This window comes from Nyctereutes procyonoides, unplaced genomic scaffold (assembly GCF_905146905.1).
Source record: "Nyctereutes procyonoides isolate TBG_1078 unplaced genomic scaffold, NYPRO_anot_genome, whole genome shotgun sequence".
Classification (NCBI taxonomy): Eukaryota; Metazoa; Chordata; class Mammalia; order Carnivora; family Canidae; genus Nyctereutes; species Nyctereutes procyonoides.
The window spans coordinates 47,716,732-47,743,147 of record NW_026575140.1 but is presented as its reverse complement, the minus strand read 5'-3'; the positions used below and the strand labels follow the sequence as shown (position 1 = coordinate 47,743,147).

Here is a 26,416-nt window from a genome sequence, read left to right as displayed (position 1 = left end):
GCCAGTGTGGAATCATCCTTTCTGTTTCCCCTGTCAAGGTCAGAACCCAGTTAGGGGATGCTGACCAGAGAAGCTCCTCATTCTGGGGATCCTGCAATATCCTGGCAGTGACAGCGGGGCTGCCCATGTGTGCCCTAGGATTTCAGTTTTCCAGTGGGTGCCGTAGATGGCCTCGGCATGGGGCTCTGTTCCTTTTCTGCCATGCCGCACAGTAAAGCTGCTTTCTTGTGAATCTCTACCTCCTCACATGTGCTCCAGAAACATGATCATTTTTCCTGAACGGGCCTCCCTGCAAAATGATTGGCACGCCATTGGACTGAGTGTGCTGGGGAGCAAGAATGAGAGGGCAAGAAATGAACACAGGGGCCGCCTGGGTGGCTCAGTCGGTGAAGTGTGCCTTCAGCTCAGGTCATGATCTCAGGTTCCTGGGACGGAGCCCCGTGTTTGGCTCCCCGCTCAGAGAGAAGTCTGCTTCTCCCTCTACCTCTGCCACACCCCCTGTTTGTGCTCTCTTACTCTCTGTCAAATAATAAATAAAATCTTAAAAAAAAAAAAGAAGTGAACATAGAAGGAAAAAGAGGAGCACACAGCTCTTCTGTGGGTCCAGGGGACCAGGCTGTGTGGGAAAGGAGCTCCGAGTCCTTGGAAGAAGGTGTGGGAATGGCAGACAGTCACTCCTGCTACAAGCTTCTCTGTGATGCCTCCTCCCCCCGCAGGATATGGGGGAAGCTCTTGGGTTTTCTGGAGGGATGGGATGGGGTGGCAGTGGTGAGGCTCCTGCCCTGTGCCTGGGTTTGCTGATGCAGAGCCACGAACGTCCTGTGATCACCCTTGAGGGTAGCCTAAAGAATGAGGCAAAGCTCAGCATTAGCAACATACTGTTCCAGACTGTTTTCATTTCGAGTGACCTCTTGGTCCCAGAGGCAGAACGGGACATGTTTTTCATCTGCTTTATGAGTTAGGTCTTTTCTCTGTCTGGGGAGATCGGGGGTGGGTGGGAGTGGGGGTGGGGGGTGGGGCTGCCCCTCTCAAAGAGGCCGCCTTCCCCACGTGCTGTCCCTCCTGTCCTGAATAGGCTGGACCCACCCCCGAGATGGTCAGTTCAGGCCTCCGGCTAGAGAGGGCCTAATGGGAGAGAGGAGCTCAGAGGGCCAAAGGGCCAGAGCTTGCTGTGTCTAAAACCATCCTTTAGGCCTCCTGGGACCCCTGCCACAGGCCACCTGAGATCCCCTGTGTCTGAGCTGACCCTGACCTGCCACAGGCATCTGAGCAAGAGCTGGGCTTCCACAGTACCTGATCTTCCTGTCCCCTTCTACCCTCATTCCTTCTCCCCATCTCCAGTCCCCACCCTCACCCTTCCTCCTGTGGTACAAGACGGCGGTGGGTATGGTGGGTACGTGGCAGGCTGGAGAAATGGCCCCCAAAGACGTATGTCCATGTCCTAATCCTTGGAAACTGTGAAAGTTACCATATATGGCAAAAAAGGGGAGCTCTGCAGGTTTAAGGATCTCAGGATGGGGAGGTTCTGGATTATTGGGGTGTGCCTTCATGCAGTCATGTGTCCTTATAAAAGGGAGGCAGAGGGAGATGAGAAGACCCTGGCTGTGAAGACTGGGGTAATGTGGCTGTCAGCCAAGGAAGGCCATGGCCACCAGAAGCTGGAAGAAGTGAAGGACAGATTCTCCCCTAGAGCGTGGGGCGTGGGGGTGGGGGAGCATGGTCCTGCCAGCACCTTGATTTGGCCCAGAGACACTGATTTTGGACTTTTGGCCTTCAGAACTGGGAGAGCAAATTCCTGTTACTCTAAAGCACCCAGTCTGCAGAATTGGTTAAAGCAGCTGCAGGAAGCAGGTGCAGGGCACAGAGATGCTGTCGGTCTGTAGAAGAGCTGGCAGTCAGCTGGGAGCGTGCAGTGCTCTCCGCAGTCCACAGTCCTCACCCTGCGGGCCTGGCTGGTCTCCCAGCGCCTGGGGCTTGGCTGGCCCAGTGCACAGTGGGGCCCGGGGACACTTCATGCAAATGCCCCTCCCACTATTTGCCACCGGTTCTTCCAACTGTGTATTTTTGTAGGTTCATTTTGAAGTCACACTGTGGCCCACGGGCCCGTAGTCAAGGTGCTTAAGATTTGGGAGATGGGCAGCTTGTAATCTGTGCATTTGTCATGAGGCTTTTTTCTCTCGTCGTCGTAGTGTTTGATTTGCCTTGCTTCTGAAAAAGTTATTTGCTGAAACAGTATGTGGTCATCAGTGGGAGGAAGAGCTCTTCAATGGCTTCAGAATGAGGACCTTTAGGGTGGTTTAGTGGGCTGCTGCTGGCCAGGCAGTGTAAAGGCCCTGGGAGGCAGGAAAAACCGGTCTGGGTGGGCCTGGGCCCGGGCTCTTGCGCCTGGGGACAGAGATCCCAGCGCGTGAGCAGTAAGCAAGGTGGCACCTGTAAAAGTGCTTAATGAGCTGATTAAATCATCATGACAGCTGATACTTGGTGGGACTTGCCATGCTTGGGCATTGTGCTGAGTGAGCCTCATACAGAATTTTAGTCAATCATCACAGCAAAGGCTGTTATCATCCCCTTTGGAAACTGGGCCGAAGGGGTTCGCTCATGTCTTCAGATATTTCTTGATGGCCTACCACATGCCAGACATGGGGGGCGCCCTGCCCTGGTTCTAAAGGAGCCCACATTCTAGGAGGGGGATGCTGTGGTTAAACACACATACTGCCAAAACGCAGGATGGGGTGGGGCCAAGTGAAGCAGGGGATGGGGGAAGTTGGTCAGGGCAGGGTGACCTTTGAGTGGAAACCTGCCCCCCACAGGGGAGGGAGCCCCCAGGTGTCTGGGGGAAGAGGAGGCAACAAGTACAAAAGTCCTGGGTGATTTCAAGGAACAGCCACTGGCTGGAATCTGAACGGAGGGTGCGGGCAGCGGGTCAGAGAGAGGGCTGGCATCACAGTACAGGCCTTGTGGGCCGTGGGGAGCACGTGTGCCGGATCCTGAGCGGGGAGCTGGGGAATGAGTGGCCTGATCTGACTTGGGTTTTCCAGGCTGGCGTGGGCTGCTGAGAGCAGATGAGGGGTGAGGGCGGGGCTGAAGGCTGTCACCGTGCTGGAGGCCCAATGGTGGCTTGGACCAGGGTGGCACCAGCAGCTGTGGGAGAGGTGGTCAGATTCTGCACACAGTTTGAAAGCAGGAAGAGTCAACAGGATGTACCATGGTTTGGTGCGGCAGTGCCAGAGAGAGGAGGCACGGCCAGCTCCAGTTGGGACCTGAGTGAATTACAATAAGCAATATGGATTTGCTTGCAGTCTGGCACACAGCTCCGCAAATCCTTGAAATTTCCTAGCTGTTGAGTGCGCTCAAGGTGTCTTTTATTATGTTAACGTGGTGTCTATAGACCCCTCCCCCACCTAAGGACGGGCACGTTGCCAGAGGAACCAACCACGTGGTTGGGGAGGGAAGAGGAACTGGAGGTTGAGTTCGGTAGCCCAGGGCCAATGATTTATTCAGTCACCTCTGTAATGCAGGCTCCGTAAAACCCCAAGAGGATGGGGTTTGGAGATGGGGTGCCTGGGTACCTCAGTTGGTTGGGCTTCTGCCTTCAGCTCACGTCATGATCTCAGGGTCCTGTGCTCGAGCCCCCCATCATTGGGCTCCCTGCTCAGCAGGGCATCTCTTTCTCCCTCTTCTTCTGCCCCTATGCCTGCTTGCGCTTTCTCTCTCAAATAAATAAATATCTTTAAAAAAAGATGGGGTTCAGAGAGCTCTGGGTTCGTAAACACATGGAGATGGGGTAAGAGTGGCGTGCCCAGAGAGCATGGGCACTTGGCACCCGTCCCTGTCCCTCACCTTATTCATCTTTTCATCGGGGTGATGATTCCTAGTCTTTAATATCCTTTATGACAAGCTGATAATCAAGCAAATAAGCTGGTTTCCTGAGTTCTGTGAGTTGGGCAGATAGTGTCAGAATTGAGTTGAATTGTGGGACACCCACCTGGTGTCAGAGCATTGGTTGGATGTGTGGGGACAGGGTGCAGAACTGTAGGGGGTGAGGCCATGTGGGACCACGTAGGGGCTAAGGGCTGTGTGGGAGGAGACCTCAGATCTCTCTGCTTCTGGGAGATCCCGAGTGGAGGCCTTTCCAGTCTGGAATTCAGGGGAGTGGAATGGCTGGGGTTGATGGTGATGTCTGAGGCCACGGAGAGAGGCCCAGGCTGAGTCTGGCCTTGGACCAGTGCCTTCTGATTGCTCCAGGCCCACTGTCTGCCTCCTGGGGGCTGTGGCTCTTGGCTGGAGGGGCCTGCCCACCTGTCAGTGCCAGCATGGAGATATGCTGGCACCCCCTCCCCACATTCCCCCTGGTCCCATCTCTCTCTTCGTCCCTCCCCGACCATCTCCACAGCCAGTTTTTATCTCCTTCACTCTGTTAGAATCCTGCTCCCAAAGCCTCAAGGAGCTCTTTGTCACCTTCTATCCTCCTCTTGTTGGATCTTGGGGCAAACCAACACCCCTGACCTTCACAATTTCTTGTAACCCTGTTCTCCTTGCCTTATGTGCTCTTCTGGCTCACTGTGTTTCTCCTTTTAAACAGCTTTTCCTCATTCATTCATTTGTTCATCCAACAAATGTTAATCGGGGGTGTCTGGGTAGTGCAGTAGGTTAGGCATCAACTCTTGATTTCGGCTCAGATCGGGATCTCAGGATCGTGAGATTGAGCCCCATGTCGAGTTCCATGTGGAGCCTGCCTAAGATTCTTTCTCCCTCTCCCTCTGCCCCATCTCCTCACTGCTCAGACTCTCTCTGAAAACAAAAGAACAAATATTCATTGAGAACCCACTGTGTGCCAGGCACTATGTGAGCCCCAGGAGCCAGTGGTCTCCATGCTTAGAGATCACAAATAAATTTGTAAATAAAATGGTGAAAAGGTCAGGTGCTACAAGGGGATCAATTGGGGCTTTCCCCTTTGTCTGTGTCTCAGTCCTTGGCCCAGAATCTTCTCAGGGTACCAGCACCTTGGGTCTGTGCTGTGGCCCCACCTGGGTATGTCAGGCCCAAAAGGGAGCTAGCTATTTGAACCCTGGCTGAGACAGGGGTGTGGGCTCTGCTTTCCTTCCAGACGCCCAGGATGGAGATCCAGGGGCCAGCCTCACTCCTCCTTCTCACCCACCCCGCCAGGCCCTTCCTCATCAGTCCACCTGCTCAATATGGGGTCACCTGTTCACCTGGTGTGCACTGCAGCCTCCTAGCCAGGCTTCCAAGCACTCTCTGTGCCTCTCCACCCTTCTACTCTGCATACTTCACTCTGTCATACATTGTGAACACGGAACCAGGGCCAAAGCGCTCAGTGCCCCGGTGTACCCTCAGTTGCTTAAAAAGGCACCCCACACCTTCTACCAGAAAGTGTGAACCCTTTCCTGGGTCCCTGAGGCCCCTCTGCCAGGCATTCTGTTGCTTGCATGCCCAGACGTCCTGGTCCCCACCTTTCCCTGTGACTCATCCTCTCTCCAAGGGCTTCCTGTGTACCTGTGCCACCTCTTTCAGGCAGTCACCCCTACTTCTCACAAATCCCCTTCCCAGCCTACCCTCCAGGCCCAGGTCACCAACATTGGCACTGTTGCCATTTTGGGCCATCCTGCAGGGTGTTTAAGCAGGTGACCTGCCTCTGCCCACTAGGCATCCTGACAGTCTCAAATGTTTCCAGATGTTGGCAGGATCCCCAAGGGGCATAGCTGCCCAGGTTGATCTGAGTGAGGCAGTCCTTTGTGCCCCCTGCATGTGTCCTGTGTTCCCCCTGGGCATCACTGCCTGCCCCTTGGCCTTCCCCTTAGCCCGGGTGTTCCCAGACACCTGGAGCAGCCCCTGCCTTGCGTCCTGGTACCCCCAGCACTGTGTGCTGTTCTGAAGGGCTGAGCTTCTGCCTCCCCCTCTGTGCTCCTGCCCTGTGCTGTTGGTGTTGTTGGACCCACAGCCAGTATTTCCTGGGTTCTCAACAGTTGACCTGACCTCTTCCCCAGTATTCTGGGGTGCATGGGTGGAGAGAGCCCACCTCCATCTGTGACATTGGCATGTGCATGCTCTGACTCTGCAAAGGAAAGGAGCTGTGGGGAGGTGAGGCCTAGCCGGCCCAGTTATTTGTGGCATCTCCGGAAAGATAAGATAGACACAGCCCTGCGCCATTTCAGCCCCGGGAACTCCTTCCAGTGTCAGAACACAGCGAGCCAGTGCCAGGTTATTATGATGTAGCCTTGAGCTTTCCCGTTGTTTACAGAAGAAAATTGTTGGCGGGCTTTGGTGTCTTAACTTTTATCGAAGGCAAACTGCTGGTCAGGACGTCAAAGCTGATGGAGACTATCAGTGTGTTTGGACACCCTGCTAAACGGGATGGCTTTATGGACAGTGACCATATCATTAATCTTCCATGTGGGCCCCTTGGGAGAGCAAAAGTGATCTGGCCAGGACAGCAGGTGTCAGTGGGAACCGTCCCAGCCAGCGGGTTTCTTCAGCCCAGAGTGTGCTTCTGAGTTCTGTGCTCTTCCCTGCCTGGCACAGCCTTCTGCTCCCCCTGGAGTGCCTGTTCTCTCACACCCTTGCCTGCTTGCGTGATTTCTTCCACCTGAGACCCACCACCCATCCTTCCAGGGCATGTGTGCAGCACTCCCCACCCCCACCCTCCATGCCCACCTGTTCCCCCCCTGGGTCCCAGTCTCAGACTCCTCTCTCTAAGTGTGGGATCTACAGCCTGTGTCTGGGGTAGCTCTCATCTGTGGCAGGATGGCCAACCTGCCTATTGGCCAGGGCTTTCTGGGTTAGTCTTTTTTTTTTTTTTTAATTTTATTTATTTATTCATGAGACAGAGAGAGACAGAGAGACAGAGACACAGGCAGAGGGAGAAGCAGGCTCCATGCAGGGAGCCCAACATGGGACTCGATCCCCGGTCTCCAGGATCACGCCTTGAGCCGAAGGCAGGCGCCAAACCCCTGAGCCACCCAGGGATCCCCTTTCTGGGTTAGTCTTGATGTCTTGCACGCCCAGAGCCCCTCCTTCCTGGGTTGGTCACCCTATCTGCAGAGAGACAGAGCCTCCCTAGGGGGTGGTGAGTTTGGGAGGAGGCAGCTCTTCGTCTCTAGGAAGTAGGGCAAATCACCACCTGGCTGAGGGTAGGGGTAGGATAGTCCCTTAGCCTAGGGATGTCTTGCTGGCTGAGTGCCTGAGGCCCCTGGGCCAGTGGCCCTGGGTTTTGGAGGGAGCTGGGAAGGCAGGACAGTAGATGGCGCTGTGGGTCAGGCAAGGACAGCCAAGAGCCCCTGGGCTGACACCTTTGTATTTGCTCTGTGGTCCCATTTTCTGGTTTCAGATCCTCAGCCAGCAACTGTTGGCTAATTTCAGGTGCCCCAGAAGAACCCCCTATGGGTGCCAGGAAGCTGACCCTGCAGTTGCCGCTGGGCTGAAGCAAGGGAACCACCCTGACACCTGGGAGGATGGCTCAGGTCCCATTCCCTGTGTTCACACCCTCTCTGGGCCTTGATTTCTCCATCTCTGAGGTGAAGACCTCCAGCTCAGGTCCCATCGAACTCTGAAACACTGTGACCCACTCACTTTACCAGGGGCTGCCCAGGGATGGCCCTTTTTGGGGTCCAGGGGAATAGAATGTCCCTTGCCCTCCTGGAACTGGTGTTTGGGCCACCAAGGTAAGATAGGATATCATGAGTGCAATCTAAAAGGGTGTGGGCAGCCTGGGAGGCTCAGCGGTTTAGCACTGCCTTCAGCCCAGGGCGTGATCCTGGAGACCTGGGATCAAGTCCCACATCAGGCTCCCTGTGTGGAGCCTGCTTCTCCCTCTGCCTGTGTCTCTGCCTCTCTCTCTCTCTCTCTCTCGTGAATAAATAAATAAAATCTTAAAAAAAATAAATAAAAGTCAGGGTGTGATTAGTAATAAAGCTTACAAGTAGAGAACACATCTAGGAGACAGGAGACAGGCTGCACAGGGCCTAGGAGGTAGGCTGGGCTTTCTAGAGGAGCAGCAGGCATGGAGGGTGGGGGGCAAGAGTCAAGAAGGCCAAAGCAAAGGGGATGTGTATGGACAGAAGGTAGACTGGTGGGCCTGGGACCCCGGAAAGAGGACTCTGAACATTGGCTTGCAACCCTGATTGTCTGCTACAGGCTGGCAGCAGTGAGAGAGAGAGAGCATGTAAGTGAGTGGCCGTGCATGTGAGAGTACGTAAGTATATGTGAGCATGCATGTGCTTCTGTGTGTATGGTGTGTGTGTGTGTGTGTGTGTATCTCATTCAGACAGGCTAGGGAATTGGGGCGGGGTGTGAACCCAAACTGTCTGAGACCCTCGCTCCCATCTGGCTTAGAAATCTGGCTCCCAGGGCATGGCCAGGCACCCACTGGGCTCCCAGGCAGTGTTTCCGGATTGGGAAACATCCTCTTCTGCCACGAGTGCGTCTTGCCTCTGTGGGAAGCCTGAGCTGGGCTTGTGGGTATAGCCTGTGACATTAGCAGGGTTTTTCACTGAGCGGAGCTGGCTGGTGGGCTGGGCATGAGAGCCAAGAGAGCACAGAGCTCTGGCTAGCTAGCTGCTTGTCTCTTACGATTAATGTCCTCCAGGACACCATAGCCCTCCCCCGGCCCTGGCTCTCACCCTGTCCCTGCCCAAGATGCTCTCTCAGAGCTGGGTTCTGCGGAATTAATGGCATGTCTGGTCTCAACTCCACGGCTGGGGACAGTCAGGTGCTCAACACTGGGGACCCTCGCTTGCTTGTCTAGCATCTCTGTGTTGGCTCAAGTGCCAGATGTTCCGTGTGTGTGTGTGTGTGTGTGTGTGTGTGTGTGTGTGTGTGCTCTTTTCTGAGCCAGGGAGTAGACATGTGTTTTCAGCTGGAAGCAGCCCTGACCACCCCTGCAGCCCCATCCCTATCCGAATGGAGAGCTGTACTGGCTAGCGCATCGCTCTGTGGGGCTGCTGGCACTGGCCTGGGGGGGGGGCGTGCATCGTGCTGTCGGCCAGGGCTAACTTTAGAATCTCAGTGTCTGAGCAACGTGGTGATGAAGTGTGCTCGGCACCTTGAACTGGGTCAGCTCACAGTCTTTGCCAGGATCCCTTGGAGTGACACAGTTAAGAACAAAAGGGTGGGGAGGCGGAAGGAGACTGCCCCCCCAACACCTCCCACACCCCAAAGCCTAGGCAAAACCCTGGCTGGGCCAGCTTTCTTCAGTGACCTCATCCTTTTCCCTAGCTTCCTGACATTCTGGAGGTGCAATCTGAGTTTTCTTAGAAAGTCCGTGCTGGGTGGTGGTGGTGATTGTGGGTCCAAGCACTTCTTCCTGTGATGACTTATTTTTGGTTCTGGCCTCTGTGGCCTTGTGAGGACATCAGGGCATTGTGCGGATTTGTGGGATTGAAAAGCACACGTTGGAGAAGGCTCCTCCCTGAGTGGTTGGGTGAAGGTGACCTCTTGGGATCCTTCCCACATTGAGGGGGTCCAGGACGGAGTTTTCTTGCCCTAGCTTTTCCGGGGTACTCTGAGCAGATTGGGACCTCCTACTTCAACCTTTCTGTAGAACCCCTGGCCTTCAGGTTAGATGAGTGGCTCGGGGGGCCATTCATCACCTGGACCCATTCACCTACCTCTGTTGTGACGCCCTCGCAGAGCTCTGGCCATCTACTCTCCGCTATTCTGCAGACCTGATCTTTCACCTCTTTGGATCTTTGCAGTGTGTTCCCTCTTCCTAGAGGGGCCTCCCTTCCTCTCCACCTTTGCTTGTCCTTTAGCCAGCCTGCCCTGAGCCCCAGGCCCATGTGGACATGGCCAAGCATCCCCTTTGCACTTCCCAGACCCTGCTGCTTGGCTAACCCACAGCTCTGTGGACTCTTGTCATGTGCTCAAGTTTGGCTGCCTCCCTCAAACTGAATGCTCCTAGAAGGTAAGGACAGCATCTTGGAGCTAAGGACAAGGCCTAGCCCAGTGTTAGAAGGGGTGGATGGGAAGCTGTCCTTCCAATATCAGGCGTGAGCACTGAGTAGCCCAGAGAGCAGTGGGCCAGGCAAGGCATGTCCTCCTTTTTTCTCCTGTGAGAAGGATGCCAGGTCCTCCCCCTCACCTGCTGATGCTGCCATGAGTGCACTGTCAGGAATTAATGAGATGCAGCCACGAGTGTTTAGCAGCCTGAGAGGCAGACTGGTTGAGTTGTTGGCTTTGCCCCATTCCTGGGCCTGCTTTTGACGCCAGCCGAGATTCCATGAACAAGTTCCAGGGCTTGAGTTCTTGTCTCACTTTACTGCTCACTTGCTCCCTGAGTCAGTCCCTTCCCTTCCCTGGGTCTCACTTGCCTCATCTGAGGTCTGGAGGAGCAGCCTTTGCCCAATTTCCTCACTGTGAGGCAGCGAGGCTGTTGCAGAGGAAATGGGTGCAAAAGGGTTTGGAAGCACGAAGTGCCTAGTGTCATATTTGGCTCAAAGGAGGAGCAGCTGCAGGAGCCGTCTGGTTGCAGGCACATCCAGAAGAGCACTTGCATCAGTGGAAACTCCTAGAGCCTTTATCCTCTCCCAGCCACTTTCCCAAACTTTAGGCCAAGTGCCTTCACTTATACCAGAATCTCCTGCCCAGAAAATTTCCATGGCCTATGGATACATCTTGGAGCATAATTTCCATAGCTGGCGACACATTCCTGGCCCCCAGGAGTCAGGAATGAGCCAGGGGGAGGCTTTGACTCTGTCGGGAAATGTTGGATGCACACATTGTTGGCCAGTGCCATGGGGCCGTGCATCACCAGGCAGTATTGTCAGGCTCTCCAGTGTCATCGGGTGACAATGCCAGGCTGTGAAGTTCTGGTCCACCGCTTGCCCAAGAAGCAGCCTGGTTCTTGCCACCTTTGTCTCCAACTCCCACCTTCCTCATTCCCTGCCTTGGCACGGTGAGACTCAAGAGGGCTAAGATGAGGGCTGGTCAAGTGCCAGCCTGATCAATGTGGGGCTTAGGTCCAAAGATCTGGGCTGATGCCCCACTGCATTCCAGGAAAGCCCCCCCCATGCTTACGTGTTTGCTGGACAGAGGGTAATAATGCCAGGGGTTTATTCAAAGAGAGGACAGCATGGGCCTGGGGCCCTGGGCTCCTGAGGTTTTGGTGGCCATGGAATCTGGACTGGCCAGGGAGTGCTGGGGTACATACTGGGCAGGAGGCAAGAGATCATGAAGAGAAGCTGGAACCAAAGATGAACAGCTGGCCTGGAGGTCCTGGGTGGAGGGGAGTGGATAATCCTGGCCACCTGATAGAAAATGGAGATTTAGGGGCTGGCCTGGGTTGGAGGGGGGTTGGTGGAGCAGAAGGTGAGAGGTGGAGCCTTTACAGATTTCCTCAAGGCAGCTTTCAAAGCCAGGTGGTGCTTACTCTCCGAGGCTCTGGCCCAGCCTCAGAGGCCAGCCCCTGTGTTGGGTACAAGGTTCTGCTAACACACCTTCGTTGCTTTTCACTTTGTCTCGATGCTCCTGCTGAAAATAGCCCTGGATGGGCCCACGTGTGCTGACTGGATGTGCGGTGCAGTGAGGGATAGTGTGCACAGAGACCTCTGCTCCCAAGGCCCACCCCATCCTCCCTGGTGCTGCTGCATGATACTTGAATTGACCCCAACTGGTCCTGAAATGGCACACATAGTAGGTGTGATGTTCTTCAGCCTTCCAGGGCTGTGCTCTGGGCAGAGGGCCTGTGGTGAGGATGGTGAGGATGCCAGCACTTTAGCCTCATGACTGGATGGATTTATCCCTCTTCAGGGTTATTCTGTGGCTTAGATGGGAGTACAGCATGGAGGGGGGTGTCATGCTCTGGGCGTGTAATAGGCAGCAGCTCCTCTGCCGTGAGTCCCCATCTGTCCACCCATACAGCAGGTGGAATTGTCATGGCATGACATGAATAGCAAGCACCAAGGGGATTTGTAAGCAATAAAGCAAAGGATGAGTGGAAGGAGTTAATGTGATTTATAATAAACATGTATTTTGTCTTCAATCTGTTCCTGGCACAAGCTTCCTAAAATCCTCGGAATTTCCTAAGTGATGGGAGCCAGAAAAGTGTCTTTTGTTATGTTAATGAGGTGACTTTTGGGAAGCCTCTCTGTCACCTAAGTCTGGGGACCAGTGGAGCCAGCCCATGTGTAGACAGTTGGAGCTCTCAGTTCTATTTCTGGCCTCCCGGGAGGGGAGAGAGCTGGAGATGGAGTTGGGGCCAGTGAACAATGATTTCGTCTATCTTGCCTGTGTAATCCAGGCTCCATAAAGCCCCAAAAGGGTGGGGTTTGGAGAGCTTTCCCAGGTTGGTGAACAGGTGGAGTTTGGGGGAGAGCAGCAGGCTCGAGATTCCCAGGAGCTATGCACCCTTTCCCCACACCTCGCTCTCTGTATCTCTTCCAGCCTGGCTGTTCCTGAGTTCTGGTCTGTATAATACACTGGCGACCTACGAAGTCAGTATTTCTCTGAAGTGTTGTGAGCTGCTCTAGCAAATTAATCGAATTGGCGGTGGGCGGTCATGAACCTCGAATTTATACCTGTTGGCCTGACAAGGGTGACCACCCGGACTTGCAATTGGCATCTGTGGTTGGGATGGTGCAATCTGACTCCATCTCCAGAGCCATAGCGTCCAAGAGGAGCTAATTGCTTCGTGTTGTTAGGGAAAGCACACACATCACAGGCTATCGTAGTGACTAGTTTTATTTGCTCATGAAGTTTCAATTGCCTTTTCGGCTAGGCCTCTATTTCAGGCCCAAACTTGCCCCTTCTTCCTGAGTGGGGCCCTGTGCTTCTCCCTCCCAAAGCCTGGGACTTCTCATGTATCCTGGTGGCTGGCACAGTGGGGAGTAGAGCCCGAGTGAGGGGGCAAGGGGAGTGAGGGGGCGAGGTAAAGTGCCAGCTCAGCAGGAAGGGCTTCACTCTGAGGCTGGCCCCCCTGCCCCCTTGCCCCCTGCCAGCCACACCAACAGTGACTCACAGAGACCCCCCATGATGCCCAGTACCCTCCCCTCTCTCTCCCCAGCCTGGGCGGCTCCAAGGCTGGATGCCATCGGCACAGTGACTTGTTACCAGCCACTGATTCCCAGGGGCCTCTTTGGAGCTCTATGTCCACCACGAGGCTAGGGGAAGTGGGTTGGTGTCTTGGGAGGTGCAGTACCAGGGTCAGATTTGTGCTGAGTGCCCCAGGAGCCCTTCGAGGAAGTGCTGCCCCAGGATGAGGCAGCTGAGCTGCGGTGAGGTGGGCTCACTGTGGGGTAGGCTCAGGGCCCAGGAAGGGCATGCATCTGAGTTAGGTTCTCTGGCCTGGGTGGGGACCATCTGTGCTGCCCCTGCAGCAGAGTGTGGAGCCCCACTCCCCAGCATTTGTGCCCAACAGGGGATGGATACGACCTTGACAAGCCCCTGGAACCCTGAAGCATGCACCCCATCTCCTGGCAAGATTAGAGGCTGAGTCTGCCCTGGTCCTGCCCTCAGCTTCTCCCTGCTACTTTGAGAAAGACCACTCAGTTGTCCTACAAAGCGCCAGAGGCACTAGTGCCTTCTAGAGGCTTTCTTCCATTAGGGATGAAGAACATTGGAGAAAGGAGTGCTCGGGGAAGGGGTGACTGTGGCATGTCCTGCACAGACTCCTCTGTTACCTGTCCTATAGATTCTTTTGTCACGTAGGGAGGAATTTTGGATGCGGTCACTGATGAAGTGGCTGGGTGTGGGCAGCCTGCCCCGGCAGCCAGCTGGTTGGATGGGGTAGCACTGCTCCGTATCTCCCCACCAGTCTTTGAGGGTAGGGACCAAGTGATGGTGGCCTGCAGTGACGGGGCAGGACAGCCCTAGGTAGGAGCAGTGCTGTCCATGGAGGGCACCAGACTCTCCAGAAGCAGCACCTGGGGACCAGAGAGGTTGCTTGACCTGCCCTGGTCACACAGCTGAGGTGGGAGCCGAACTGGGCCTGGCAGCTGGGCCTTCTCCTGTGCATTTCCCTACTCCCCCCTTCCCACCCCTTGGGGGGCCTGCGTGGTGCAGACACAGTCCTAAGTGGCGGCATGGCCCGGCCCCAAGGAGGCAGAGCCCTGGGGCCCTGATGTTGGGAAGAGGCTCTGAGAAGGCCTGCTGGGGCTCTTGCCCTGCGGCCCCCTCCCACTCCCCCCACTGCCACTACAGGGTGCACGACTGTCCTGCACGGACCTCTCTGCAGCTTGGCTTCTGGCTGGTATGCATCCTACCTGTGTGATATGACTGCACGTGGACTTCCTGTGGGCAAGGCTGCAAGGTCAGCCACCCAGAAAGGATGAAGGTCAGCCACCCAGAAAGGATGCCTCTGCTGGGGTAGGGCAGGCGCAGGGGTCCTCATGGCCCGTCCTTGGGCTGCTCCACCTTAGGAGCCCAGTGCAGTCATGTCCCCCTAGCCCCCAAGTACTCCTTGCCCATCTTGCTGGGCTGGAGAGCAGGAGTTGGGGGGCTCTGTCTCCCTGACGATACCTCTCAGCTGGGGGGACCTGGGCAAGATTTTTGAGGCTCAGTTTTGTCATCTGTGAAAGAGGCAGAGTAGTGAGGGCCTTGAGGATTGGACAGGAAGATAGGTAAAACAGTACCTGGAGCACCCTGAGTGGCTCAGCTTTCTTACTGTCACCTTTGTCCCTGGCAGTGGCTTGTGGCCTGGCTGCCCTGGGGCTTCTGTGGTGCAACTGTCCTGTGGCCTCAGTCCTTTGGGATGGGCTCGGGTGGGGCAGCAGGGGCCTTCCCACCCAGCTTAGGAGCTGACTGCCGGGCCCAAGTTGTGGCCAGCTATTGACTGCATGATCTCAGGCAACATCCTCAACCTAAGCTCCGTGTCTCAGTTTCTTCATTTGTGAAACAAGTTCACTGGAAGTTCTACCCCAGGGTTGTGCTGAGGTTAATAAAGTCACCCACATGCAGCATGCAGAGCAGTGCCAGGCACAGTCAAAACTTGATAAGTGTGAGCTGTTGTCGTCCTGGTCCTGTCTGACCGGTGCCTGGGAAATGTTTGGTGACCGAGCCGTATGTTGCTCCTGTCAACCACATGATAGGACTTGGTATGGGTTATGGAGAAAGGGGCAGGGAAGGTTGTAGAGAAAGGGAGGAGCTGGGAGAGGGTGCACATGGATTCTGGCCTTTGGTGGTCACATTGCTCATGGCCGCTGGGTCCTTGGCATGTGCCCAGCTGGGCCCAGGTGTCGGGGCCCGGGGAGATGGTCGGTTCCAGGGTGAGGGGGGAACAGAAGGGCGGTTTAAGTGGAGGAGAGCTAGGAGAAGGGGGGGCCACACCTCATCAGAAGTTTGGGAAGGTCAGAGGTGGTCGTGGGAATTGAGGCTGGGTGGGTGGTCTCAGGGGCCTCCTGGAGTGCCAGGGAGCCAAGGGAGGCAGGGAAGAGTGAACCTGTGGGCACATCAGAGAGCCCAGCCCAGCCCCTGTGTGGTTCCTTTGCTGTGTGAGGCTTTGTGCCAGGGCCGACTTGGTCACAAGGTCACAACGCATTGACGCCTCCACCCGGAGGCTCTGTACCACCATCCTTGTCCCAGTCCTCAGATCTGCCTTGGGTCAGTGCAGTGCTATTGAGAATGGGGCTGCATAGACCCGCCTCTGCTCCTTGGTGTCCTTGGTTTTTGTTTGGTAGTGAAAGTAGATCATGGGTGCCAAGGGTAGGGCCCAGCACCTGGTCCACCTCTGGGTGTGGTGGGGTTAGGGGACTGTCACTCAGGGCTCGCCCCTCCCAGCCAGGGCCAGGCCATGTGCCAGCCTTTCTCCGCTGCACCCCGAGCCTGCTTGTTGGCCTCTGTCACATACCTACTGGTCACTGTTTAGATTGGTGGCAGTGGTGTGAGGGGCATTGCCCTGCCCTGGCCACTGGGGAGCCTTTTGGCCCAGTCCAGCTGTGTCTTTGCTGTGATTGGTCAGGAGGCCAGGTCTTGGCAAGTCTATGAGACCTCAGGTGGGTCAAAGTGGCCAGCAGGGCCCAGAGGCTCTGAAAATCCAGGAGGGCCCATGGCCCAGGAGAACGTGGGGGACAGAACCTCACCGTGTGGTTCCAGTCCAGCTGTGCACTGGCCAATTGGCAGCAGGGGCAGACCATTTCATCTCCTCAAGTCTCAGTATCCCTATGCAGAAACCAGGGGAGGGGGGTATACAATGGTCTTTTCTGCTTCCATGGACCTGAGGCTGTTCTGTAGCTCCACCCTGTGCCATGGGTTTCTTGAGAATCCCAGCTGTGACTTCCCGATAGCCCTGAATGTTCACCCCAATCCAGAGGTCCAAATACATGACCCTTCTCCCTCCCCATCCACCTGGATGGCCCGCCTAACCCTCACGTCCATGAGACTGGCTCTTCTGTGCCTCTGAGAACCCGCCGCCATGTGAAGGTTCAGAGGCCTATTGCAAGGAGTCCAACCCTGGACTGCTCTCCAGCTAAATGGTCTCCATGCCTTGCTCCCACCAGGCTCCTGGCCAGCTTGCCTCCTCCCCAAGAGCTTCCTGCCATGGAGTGCCACTGGCAGGGCAAGCATGGCCCTACATAGGCTGCCTGGGCCCAGACCTGGTCCTGCCTGCCCCAAGCAAATCACTCAGCCTCTCTGAGCTTCCGAATACTCTCCTGTGAAGTAGGCCCTCACCTGCCTGCAAACCTTCCGAGAGGAAGGACTGGCCCTCACTGCCCTGCTTGGCACCCCAGGGGCCCTGGGGTGCTGGCACCTTTCCAAGTACTGCCTTCCCCAGGCCCCTGCCCCAAGGGAAGCCTGCCAGTACTGGACTGCTGCCTCTGCCCAGATGGGGGAGTGTGGCCTGTCGTGGTGCCCAGTTCCTGCAATGCCACTCTGTGCCACTCTGCCCTCTGGGCCCTCCCTCCACACCCCTGCTGAGGTTTACTCTAGGCCTTTCTCCATTCTGTGAACACTCCCAGGGCACTTGCCCCACATGGCTCTGGGAGGTATTAGAGATGAATAGGAAGTCAGCTCTAGAGCCTGGTAATGAACCTGTGGTCTGCTGTGCTCTGCTAGAGCATCCCTTGTCACGATACTGGAATGGGCCATGAGCCACCCGAGACTCCTAGAAATGCCTTTCCCGTGGCTGTGGCCTTCAGGACTTCTGGGCCAACCCCCGGCTGCCTTCCTCCAGGCCTTCCTGTGTGCACCAGCAGCCCTGGTCCCAGCGATCACCTCTATAATTTCTCATTTCCCGCCTGTCCGCTGTGTGCATTTTTGTAAGCACCCCATGTCTTTTTCATAATGAAGCATAGGGAGGGAGACAAAGGCCAGTGGAGTCCAGTGTAGGGCAGTTAGGTTTGGTGCTCAGTCCGAGATGTGGGCTCCACGGAGGGGCAGCCACGGGAGAAGCGAGCCCCCTGCATGGTGTGTCTGCACGTGTCCCTGACAGGCTGCACAGAGGCTGGGGATCGGAGGGGGTCATGAGTGCCAAAGGCTGTGGGGGAAATGAGGGGTCCAGTGAGGTGGAGGAGGGGATGCAAGACAGTCTTCTGACAAGCACTGAATCCTCTGGGGGACCCCGTAGCAGCTCAGTGATACAAGAGAGATTTGAGGCACAGAGACAAATTATGTCTGGTGGGATCCTGGGGACCTGCTAGGGCCGGGGGCTTTTCGGCATCCTTACAGCATCCTGCTTCCTGCTGAAGACACAGAGCCTGGCTTTCCTTTTCCCTGTGAGAGGTAGCAGCCCATGGCCCCTGGGGACCGCAGTGGTCTACAGAGCCACTGGCTTCCCCCATTAACAACTGTGCCAGGGGGCCTTCCCTGCAAACGAAGAGTATTTTGGCTCTGTGTTTTATTCTCATGCTTTAAGTGCTCGTGAGGCCTCCAGAAGGAAGGAGGAGGCTCCAGACAGCCGGCAGGAAGCCACCAGTGGCTGGCACCCCAGCCAGGCCCTGCTCTTTAGACTTTCCCGTCTGGGTGATGGGGCTTGGGTGGCTAGCTACTCTGGGGGCCAGATGACTGTGTTGTTAACCTGAAACAGACCTGGCCCTGTTGTCGGGAATCATGGTCTGGGGGAGCCTTCTTACCTGTCTCTCACTCCCCTTGTCATTCCCCTGGTCCCTTGCCTGGGCACCTTGTGCGATGTGATTGATGCCCATGTGCCCAGTCTTCTCTCTGAGAAGGAGCATGTTGTTTGTTCATCGCTGAGCCCTGGTTCCTGCCAAAGTGGCCGTCACTTAGAGGCCTCATCTGTGAAATGAGTAAGGCACCTGGCTGCCAGCTTGGCAGCCAGATGGGGCTGGATTACAGTCCTCTCTGCAGTCTAGGGGAGGTACTTGGAGACACTCCACCCAGAGCATATTTTCAGAGAGTCCAAGGCAGCAAAACACACTTGCTTTAGCCATGGAGAACAAACATTTCTGGAGGGCAGTTCAGGGTCTCACTGGGCCCCGGTGGCATCATGGCAGGCATTGGTGGCCAGCATGGACAGGCCATCCTCAGGCCTGATGTGACCAAATCAGTTTTCAGAGAAGCCGGGAACGCTCCATGAATGGAACCCCAGTATGGGTCATTCAGGAGCCAAAGGCAAGGGGAGATTAAAACATTCAGCTCTAAATAAATGTCTCCTCCTAAACGTGGAGACAGGGTCCCTACTCTCTTTTGTGATGATGCCTAGAAGGTTGTGGTTCTGGAAAGTTCTTCCTTGTTGTCAGAAGAAGAAACTGTCCTGGGTGGAGGGTACTTGTTCAGGGTATCCCACTGGCCACTGACAGATGGGTGTCTGGGCCTTCATCAGTGCTGGGCTGTCCTGAGCTCGAGGAGGTAGGCCCTTGCTGAGCTGCTGAATGGGCTTCCTCTGGGGGCAGAGGTAAGTGTGCTAGAGCTCTGCCCTCTGGCACATGCTTGGTCCATCTGCACCTGCAATTTCCTGTTCTGCTTTCTCTTTCTAGATGTCACCTTTCTTCTTGGAGGGATGGTGTGTGCTCTCAGTATGGATCCTAGCTCTACCACTTACCATCTGGCTTCAGTTTCCTCATTTGTGAAATGGGCATAATGAGAGGACCTGCCTATAATGTCTCTGTAAGAAGTCAGTGACTTGGTCCCCAGGCAGAGATTGAAATGTTGTCTGTTAGTACTCATGCAGATATGTGCTGTGGCCACTCTTTTTTTTTTTTTTAATAAATTAATTTTTATTGGTGTTCAATTTACCAACATACAGAATAACACCCAGTGCTCATCCCGTCAAGTGTCCCCCTCAGTGCCCGTCACCCATTCACCCCCACCCCCCGCCCTCCTCCCCTTCCACCACCCCTAGTTCGTTTCCCAGGTTAGGAGTCTTTATGTTCTGTCTCCCTTTCTGATATTTCCCACACATTTCTTCTCCCTTCCCTTATATTCCCTTTCACTATTATTCATATTCCCCAAATGAATGAGAACATACACTGTTTGTCCTTCTCCGATTGACTTACTTCACTCAGCATAATACCCTCCAGTTCCATCCACGTTGAAGCAAATGGTGGGCATTTGTCGTTTCTAATGGCTGAGGAATATTCCATTGTATGCATAAACCACATCTTCTTTATCCATTCATCTTTCGATGGACACCGAGGCTCCTTCTGCTGTGGCCACTCTTAAGCCCCATCCTCAGATGGCACAGGCGCCATGTAGTCTATAAATGTTGGTTGAATAAATGCACAGATATATGCCCCCCTTTCACTTCTGCACTGTGGGTTCTTAAAAAAAAATCTGCTGACACCACACTGGTTGATGGGGATACTGTCCTGCAATGCAAGGGCTCCATTTGCTGGGGCCCAGCTGGAGGCAAGCTCTCCCTACCCCTGCTGGCAAAGTGCCCTTCTTGCCAGAACATACTCCTGCACCGTTAGCCATTCTCAAGGTGCCACAGTTATGCCTCTGAAGCCCATAATAGCTCAGAAGCAGGATGGGGGAGGAATGTAAATACCTAGGATGTTTACATCTGTCGGGGCCCCTCTTCTACTGACCATCAGGTGCTTTGCTTGATTTTCCAAAGGACAGAGGTCTGATCTCACACCATAGCTGGTGGCAGAGGTGGAGGGGCCAGGTCTCCTGAAGTTCTCTCCTTATACTGAAAGCTGTGAAACAGACAAGAGGAGAGAAGAGGGAGATGCTGAAGGCACCTGGGGTTGCTGTGGCTGGCAGGATCCTGCTACAAGCCCCTTGGTTTGGCCTCTCAGCTTCAAGGTTAATGCCCCCTCCTCCAGGAGCCTCTGGCTATCCAGTCTAGAGTTGCCCCCACCCCCGGCAGGGTCTGTGCTGTGTGGAAGAGACAGGGAGGAAGAACCGATTCTCCCCAATGACAGCCCATTCCCTGCTGCAGCTAGCATATGACATCTTTTAATACGGGCAAAAGAAATAAAGGGGAACCAATAGATATCCACAGGAGAAGGTATCTAGATTTTGCTAGACTTTCTAAATAGATGTACAGAGTTGGAAGGATTCGTGGGGCCTCATGTTGCTGAGTTGCTGATGGTGATGGATGCTGTGGAGGGCCCAGGAGGAGGCCACACATGATGAGCTGAGCAGAGGCAGAGCTCTTCCCAGATCTGGAAGCATCCACGGGCTTAAAGAAAGATGCATTATTAGGGGGGCTCCAAAGGGTGCATGATTTCATCTGAGGCATCTCTCTGACAGGAAGCCCAGGTAGCAGCTGGGAATGGCAGTCTCCTGCGTGTATCAGCCTTCTCTCTCTCTCTCTCTCCCTCTAATCCTCACAGCCTCCAGGAATAATTACAGGGGTAATTATGAGCAAGAGAATGGAAAGTGCAGGTACCTCCTGCATTCCAGAAGCTGAGCACTTGAGCCCAGTTGGAGACCTGGGGGCGCCCTTCCCACCCCAGCTGCCAGATGGTGAGCAGAAAGAATGGGCAGGGTCTCCCTCTGTGGGGGCCACTGGGGCCCAGGCCGTAGATTTGAGCTGTGGCCTGTTGGAGACCGGCTCCTGGGTCCCTGCGAGCCTGGTCCTTGGACCCTGGTGAGGGGACCACACACACTTTCTAACCCCAGCCCACCACACACCTTCACACCTGGATGGAACCCTGCAGCTGGTCACTTTGAAGAAGGGGTGGAGATTGGGGTTTCTGGAAGTGGTGAGTGGAGGAGCTGGACCCTGGGGCCTCCCGGGTGAGGGACCTCCAGCATTGCCCCAGGCGTGCAGTGGAACAGCCAGTCCTCCAGCCTGGGCCTGCCTGGAGCAGTGTGTTCAGAAGACACTGTTCCCCGAGCACAGATTTGACACCTTCCACGGTCGGCACTGAGACAGGGCCCCCCTCTCCTGGGGAGCTTGGAGAGTCAGGTGTGAGATCCAGTGGCCTAATTTTAGACCTTGGGTCTCTATGTCAAAACACAGCAAGATAATTAAAAAAAGAAAGAAAGAAAGAAAGAAAGAAAGAAAGAGAGAAACAGAGAAAGAAAGAGAGAAAGAGAAAGAGAGAAAGAGAAAAGAAGAAAGAAAAAGAAAAGAGAAAAGAAAAGAGAAGAAAAGAAAAGAAAAGAGAAGAAAAGAAAAGAATGACAGCCCGGCTTTGACCCCTTGTTGATTATGAAGCAAACACATTTCCACTGGCACAGGAGCCCTCGGCCGGCAGGGTTGCCAGGCTTTTCCTCCTGCTGGGAGGCCTCGGGGGCACCCAGACCCTCAGCCTCCTGGGCGTGAGTGGCTCCATGGCTGCAGCACAGATGCACAGATGAGGGACACACAGGCAGTGACCCCCACCCTAGGGCCAAGGTCAGACAGGGATGCAGGAAGGGACCCTGCCCTTTGGACCAAGGTCTTCGTTGTTAGACGTTGAGCGGTGACCTTTATCTGGTACTTTTTGGGAGGAATGTGTTTCACATAGTCAACTCTCCAGTGTTTAGTGAAACTTTCAGTGTCTTAAGGTTTGTTGTTATCTTTTTAAAAACAAATCATGCATATGCGCTTTCTAAAGTCATGCGTGGGTGGGTTCACCTTCCCTCCTCACTAGCACAGATGAGTTCATGGTATGAGGTCATTATGATGCGGGACCCAGAGCTAGAATGTGGGGCCCTTGCTCCTGCACTGGGTGGCCCTAGACGCTACACTGTTCTCTTATTTCTGACCCCTTGTCTGTTGCTGGGTCTCACTGCCTGCCATGTGCCTGTTCCATCTCCCTCCGCGTCCGCCACTGCTCTGCTGTTTGGGGCAACCACACAGCCAGGCTTGTTAGAATCATGTGTAAAGTAAGCCTGTCAACCGGAGATAGGAGTAACTGTTCTCCCTACCCCAGCCCTTGGTTTGGGTAGTCGAGGGCCCTGGGGCTGGACACCTGTGAAACCCTGTATAACCGTCATCTCCTTGGTTGGCCTTGAAGATCAGCCGTCCAGAGTCCCTACCTCACCTGATGTAGCAGCCATCTGCCCCTCACCCCTGGGGACATGGTAGTTTATTGTGTTTGGCATCTTCACAGTTACGATGTTTAAAATTTTGAGTGTAGGTAATACATGAGCATGATAGCAGGTCAAACAGTGCCAAAAGGCATAGGGTGAAAATGTCTCGCTTGGGCTCCTTTGCCCTGCACCCCCTCCTGAGGTGTTCTCTGCATGGATGGATTCTCTCTCCTATATGGATGGCCACTCCTGGATGTCCTACTTCTTTTCCTTCATAAAAGCAGAGCAGGCTGGTCTTAGAACAATAATGGGAACTAACATTCATGAGTGTTTGCTCCGACCAGACCCTGTTTTAAGTAACCCTTGAAGTACCTCCTAGTGGCCTTGGGAGATGTCTGCTTTCCCATCTGTAGATCTGCTTTATTCTTTTCAGTGGCTACGACGTATCCCATTGTACGGATGTCCTATCATCTATTCAACTCACCCATGGACATTTAGTTTGTTTCAGACTTTCACCACCATAAACGGTGCTACAATAAACATCCTTATCCTACTTATTTGCACACATGTGCAAATACATGTCAGATCTGCTTCTGGATCTGGAATCACCAAGTCAAAGAACCGGTGTGACCATGACTGTGATGGAGATTGGCAGGGAGGTGAGTGTGTGAAGGCCCAAGACGCCATGTCCTAAAGCAGGCCCCCCCTTCCCCCGGGGGGCTAGTGCACATGACCCTTGAGCCCTGAGGGCCACGGAAGTCCCTAAGCCCTATCTCAGCTGCACAACTGCAGAACTAGCAGGGGCTCCTGTAGAAGCTCAGTCTGATCAGCGGCACAGGGAGGCTGTACGAGATCGTCCCCAGAGAGACCAGGCCACAGCCGTGCCCATAGCACACAGAGATTGTGCTGTTCTAGTTCATCCTCCCTTTGGGTGACAGAGAACCATAAATGTCCCCATCCTCGGAGATCACGGGAAATGTTCCAGCAGGGTGGGTGATTAGCACAGAACGCAGTATTTTGAACCCAGGCTGTACCCTGCCAGAAGAGAGAGTCCTCATGCTCAGGTGCTCTGTCCTCTCAGCTGTCAGAGACTGTTTCAGGGACAGTCACACCAAGCTGTGAAGGGGATTATGTTTCCTCAGGACGTTGCTTTTTTTATGTTCCTCCCTGCTGGGGTGGGGTGAGCTCAGCCCTCTGAGCCTGCTCTGCCCCCCACCCCACCCCATTCACAGCCTCCAGGAGGGTGCATGGGCCTGGCTTGGGTGCCTGGAGACCGAGGGGCCCTGGGGGCTCAGTGTGGCTGCGTGGCAGCGACAAAGACATGCCTCCCTCCCAGCTGCAGTGCTGGAAAGCTGACCAGTCCTCATACCAGCAGGGCAACTGCTTTTGCCCAAAGAATGGACGGACGGTCTCCGCTACATTTATAACAAATGGAGCATGGGTGTGAGAGGTGGCCACCTCGGAGGAGCTGGCCTAGGCACAGCAGAGCTCCCTATGGTGACTTTGTAACTTGACTAGGAATCTGAAAGTATTGACAAATAAAATATTTAAAACTGCCATGGCTGTTGTCACTGCAGAGGGCAGTCCCATTCCCAGCAGTAGAGCCTTCTGGACAAATGTCCCTGAGTTGGGGCCTGTGTTTGGCCTGTGCCACCTCTGCGTTCTACTGCCTGACATGGACTCTGGGACAGATTTGGATTTGGACACAGACCATGGACCCTCTGGGGCCCGTGAGGGGAGGAGTGAGATGATCCTTAGTCCTCTTCAGTGGCTTTTGGGATCCTCCTCCTGCCCTGCCAACCCCAGCCCACAGCGCTCTTCCATCCAAGGCGGTGGTGGCCCTTGCAGAACACCTGGACTGTGCAGTTCGGCCAACTCCTGAGTCTTCCGACTGTGCGCTGTGGGTCCTGACCTACCTCAAAGCATTCTTGTGAGGACGGAGGTGGGGGGGGTCGGTGACACCCTCTGTACCTGTCTCCCTTAGCATTTCTTTGGTCAGGCTCATGCGCTGGTGCTTCTGATCCTGCAATGCTCTTGAGCAGCAGATAGCTATCTTTCTCTTAGCATCTTTGTCCTGCCTTCATCCAGTGTTCCTTGTCACTGTGTTTGGCATTCTTTCCCCATGAGCTCGGTCACCAACTAGCGTGGTTTAGATTTGCTGTGTTCCTCCCTGGTGACTCTGGTTTCTATAGTGAAGACACCTTCTCTGGCTAAATACCAAGTTTGAGATACAAAACAAAACCCTTGAGCCTGCTCTGCTCCCCCACCTTTCCAAAGCCTAGGGACGGGGGTACTTGTAGCTGCGTATTTGGATGTGAGGAGGGTGCGAGGCCCTGTGGCCAAGCCTGGCCTGGCCCAGAGACACTGGCAGTCTGGGGAACCACGTGAGAAGCAGGCCGATTGCAGCAGGACAAGAGAGCACCATGCCCGTGTTTTCCTGCCCAGAGGAACCTTCCTTTCTATGTTCTTTCTTTCGTCTCTTTAAAAAAAAAAAAATATTTTGTTTATTTGAGAGAGAGAGTGAAAAAGAGAGAGCACGAGTGGGTGGGGGGCAGAGGGAGAGGGAGAAGCAGGCTTCCCGCTGAGCAGGGAAGCCCCATGTGATGCGGGGCTTGATCCCAGGACCCCAAGATCATGACCTGAGCTGAAGGCAGACGGTTCACTGACGGAGCCCCCCACATGCCCGTTCTTTCTGTGTTGGGTGTAGGTCTCTGTTTTATGTTTCAGGCCTTGGCATGGAGGTCACTGTGCCAGAGAGGCTTCCTTGACACCCCCCACCCCCAGTTATTCTGTCTGCCAGCACCTAATCTTTGGCAATCACACTACTGGCAGGTGTGCCTCACCTCCCCCACCCCCTAGGCATTCCCGAGGGCAGAGGCCACACTTGCTGTTCTTACTGCCCAGTGCCTGGCACTGAGAGATGCTCCGTAGCTGCCCAAAGAACCGACCCGCAGGTGTGAAGGCAAAGGCTGGCCTTTGCTTGTGGGGGAGTCTGGGCTGGTGTGTAAATACTTTGCTCGGCATCAGCGGGTGTGAAACAGCATAGCGGTGCTCCTTGCTTGCTGAATTGTTTTCTGCTGAATTAAGTATCTCAAGTCTCCACAAATACTGCTTAGATTAACAGCAGAGCTGCTTTAATAGGGAACATTAGGTGTTCCCCCGCAGGAGGAGCCAGGCTTTACTGTGAAGCACACTTGGAGCAGAGAGTAGCATTCAGCTCAGGCCCTTGAGAGAGGCACAGGCTTCCTGAGTCTCTTCACTGGGTCGCCCAGCTTAGTCCTGCAGGCCACCTAGGCTTGTATAAGCCCAGCCCCCTCGCCACCTCATTTCTGCCCTTTAAAAGGAGAGGGATGGAAAAACTAGCCCTGTGGATAGAGGTCCGGGTCAGTATGCAGCAAATGAAGTAATCCTAACTTCGCTTTGATGCCCACTGTGAGGATAATGGGATGGCCTCGGTCAGCATAGAAGCTTGGCAATTATTGGGCACTAATTGGGATTTCGTGGCCTGCCTCTAGATTGTGCACACTGTCAGGCCAGCAAGGGCCACCCTGCCCCTTTGATGGGAGGCCAGTTCAGCCCTCCCCCTCTGAACGGAAGCCACTCCTCCCTCTTATGCCTGGACCCCCCAGTGGCAGCAATTGTAGCTGCTGATCCCTACCCCACCCCCCAGGATGGATAGCGACATCCCTCTGGGACTGGATGCAGGTTGGCTTTGGAGCATCTTTATGCTGCATCCATTAGCGAGGGGCCTGGGGGGCTGGACAGTGTGTGTGTGTGTGTGTGTGTGTGTGTGTGTGTGTGTGTGTGTGGCAAGGCTGCTCCATGCTGCTGTTCACAGCCCTGCAGACACTATTTCTTTGTCTTTTTCTCTCTGTGACTTTAGCAGACTTAGCAAATGTTAGAAGTGCTCTGGGTTGTTTCAATCCTATTATGCCTAGCAGCTCCTGGCCTGGCCAAGTGAGGTTGCCACCAGCTTGAAGCCTGCTTCTGCACATGCCTTGGGGGAGGGCCTGCTGTGCCTGGCGGGGGGGGGGGGGGGGGGGGGGAACCCAAACCATTTGAATGTGCATCTGCTGGGTTCAGGACTGTTGAGCCAATG

At 54.8% G+C, this 26,416-nt stretch overlaps 1 protein-coding gene across 3 annotated transcripts in view; it reads left to right on the top strand.

Moving 5' to 3' along the window:
• The window catches only part of PEMT (phosphatidylethanolamine N-methyltransferase), an 87,327-nt gene that overhangs the window by 11,621 nt on the left and 49,290 nt on the right, over positions 1-26,416 (top strand). The window lies entirely within an intron of this gene.